At 45.1% G+C, this 3,029-nt stretch overlaps 1 pseudogene; it reads left to right on the top strand.

Moving 5' to 3' along the window:
- Nucleotides 1–2,383: 2,383 nt before the first annotated feature.
- Nucleotides 2,384–2,502, top strand: LOC143943067 (5S ribosomal RNA; annotated as a pseudogene).
- Nucleotides 2,503–3,029: the final 527 nt, after the last annotated feature.

The raw sequence follows: 3,029 nt of genomic DNA on the forward strand, positions 1-3,029 counted from the left end.
AATTGCGCGGTCGTGCGACGTGGCTCCCAAACTAAATTGACGTTCTCTTTTTCCTACAAATAGAGCTTTCTTTTGGTGGTATTTGATCACCCCTGCGGTTTTTATTTTTTGCGCTATAAACAAAAATAGAGCGACAATTTTGAAAAAAACGCATTATTTTTTACTTTTTGTTATAATAAATATCCCCCAAAAATATATAAAAAAAAAAAATTTTCCCTCAGTTTAGGCCGATACGTATTCTTCTACATATTTTTGGTTAAAAAAATCGCAATAAGCGATTATTGATTTGTTTGCGCAAAAGTTATAGCGTTTACAAAATAGGGGATAGTTTTATGGCATTTTTAGTAATATTTTTTTTTTACTAGTAATGGCAGCGATTAGTGATTTTTATTGTGACTGCGACATTACGGCGGACACATCGGACATTTTTGACACATTTTTGGGACCATTGTCATTTATACAGCAATCACTGCTATATAAATGCAGTGATTCCTGTGTAAATGGCACTGGCAGTGGAGGGGTTAACCAGGGGGTGGCAGTGTAGGGGTTAAGTGTTCCTAGGGGTGTGTTACTAACTGTGGGGGGGGGGGGCTGGGCTTTCATTTAGTGAACACTGATCTCTGCTCCAATCACACGGAGCAGAGATCAGCGTAATTTGTTGCTAGGCAGAACGGGGAGATGCTGTTTACAACGGCATCTCTCCGTTCAGCCGCCCCGTGAGACGATCGCAGATATGCCCGCGGCGATTGAGTCCGCGGGACCCATGACCGGACTCACAGGGGTCCCAACCAGATTGGACGTACCTGTACGCCAATATGCCTGCCTGTGCCATTGTGCCGATGTACATCGGCGTGCGCTGGTCGGGAACCGGTTAAAAAAAACACAATATTTTTTACTTTTTGCTATAATATGCCAACTTAAGCCTTAACAGTTTAGGCTGATGTGTAATTTTCTACATATTTTTGGTAAAAAAAATTGCGATAAGCAGTAATAAGTTATTGATTTATGGAATTTTTATTATTTTTTTCTTTTTACTAGTAATGCTGCAATTTTTATTGTGACTGTGACATTGCGGTGGACAGATCGGACACTTTTGACACTATTTTGGGACGAGTGACTTTTATACAGCGATCAGTGCTATAAAAATGCACTGATTACTGTATAAATATCACTGGCAGGGAAGGGGTTAATCAAGGGGTTAAATGTGTTACCTAGGGAGTGATTCTAACTGTGGGGGAGATGGGACTGACTAGGGAGGAGACCAATCCTATATACTAGGAACATACGATCTGTCTCCTCTCCCCTGACAGGATGTGGATCTGTGTATTTACACACACAGATCCACATTCCTGCTCTGTCATGAGCGATTGCGGGTGCCCGGCAGACATCACAGCAACTGGGTACGTGCATCGGCTCCTCGTGACGTGTACCTCAGTGTACCGCCAGGAAGCCAAGGATGTCCTATGATAAAGAGCACACTGGTGACATCTATCATAGAACCTGGTCCAGGAGGCACGACTTCGTATGACAGAAGCCGCACTGGGTAAGCGGGAGATCTCCGCTCTGTGTTATCCAGCAGCTTTTCTCTCTCTAATCCCCATGCACTGAACAGACTGCATTGATGGGCTATGGTGAGGCTGCATTGATGGGCACTGACAAGGCTGAGCTGATGGGCACTGGTGAGGCTGCATTGATGAGCAATGATGAGGCTGCATTGATAGACACTAGTAAGGCTGCATTGATGGGCATTGGTGAGGCTGCATTGATGGGCATTGGTGAGGCTGCATTGATGGGCACTGTTGATGGTGAGCTGATTCGTGGATTAATGGGCCACTTGACTAGACTTGCCCCCCAGGCCTAAGGCTGCCAGCCCTCCCCTGGCGGTCTATATATTATGATCTCTGTCTCCCTCCCCTCAATCTGAGCATTGCTTTGGGACATCCCACTATGTAATGAAGCTCCTGTGTCCCGTGATGTATGATCAAGAAAATAGGATTTTTATATACAACTTACCTGTAAAATCCTTTTCTTGAGAGTACATCACGGGACACAGGGCTCCCGTCCCTCTTGGATTTTACGTGGTTTCCTATTGCTTTGCTACAAAACTGAGGTGCCTCCCATATGGGAGGGGTTATATAGGGGAGGAATTCTCCTTAATTGGGGGTTAACCAGTGTCCAATCACCAGAGGTGCCTATATAACCCACTATGTAATGAAGCTCCTGTGTCCCGTGATGTACTCTCAAGTAAAGGATTTAACAGGTAAGCTGTATATAAAAATCCTATTTTTAATGTTGTTGGCGTTGACCTGTTTTTTTTTTTGCTTTTTTCCCAAGATGACCATCTTGGCGTTTGTCAAGAGGGTTGAGAGTGCCCAAAGAAAGTGCCTACGGCCAAATCACCCTGAAAGCGCCCGATCTTGTCTGATCTCGGAGGCTAAGCATTGTCGGGCCTGATTAGTAACTGGATGCGAGAACGACTGGGAATACCAGGTGCCGTAGGCTTCTTTTTATGTTGTTGGCGTTGACATGGTTTTTTTTTCCGCTTGTTTCCCAAGGTGACCATCTTGGCATTTGTCAAGAGGGCTGAGAGAGCCCAAAGAAATCTCCTACGGCCACATCACCCTGAAAGCGCCGATCTCATCTGATCTCAGAGGCTAAGCAGGGTCCGGCCTGGATAGTACCTAATTACAGGTGCTATAGGAATCTTTTTATATTGTTGGCTTTGACCTGTTTTTTTTTCGCTTGTTTCCCAAGGTGACCATTTTAGCATCTGTCAAGAGTTTTGAGTATGTCCGAAGCGGTCGCCTAAGGCCACATCACCCTGAAAGCGCCCGATCTCAGAGGCTAAGCAGGGTTAGGGCCAGATGGGAGACCGCCAGGGTCTATGTTGTTGGCTTTGACCTGTTTTTTTTTCACTTGTTTCCCAAGATGACCATCATTTGTCAAGAGGGTTGAGAGTGTCTGAATAGAACACCTTTGGCCACATCACCCTGAAAGCGTACAATCTCATCTGATCTCAGAGGCCTAGC

Source organism: Lithobates pipiens, unplaced genomic scaffold (genome assembly GCF_037356315.1).
Source record: "Lithobates pipiens isolate NorthernLeopardFrog02 unplaced genomic scaffold, aLitPip1_a1.2 Scaffold_10, whole genome shotgun sequence".
In the NCBI taxonomy this organism is placed as follows: Eukaryota; Metazoa; Chordata; class Amphibia; order Anura; family Ranidae; genus Lithobates; species Lithobates pipiens.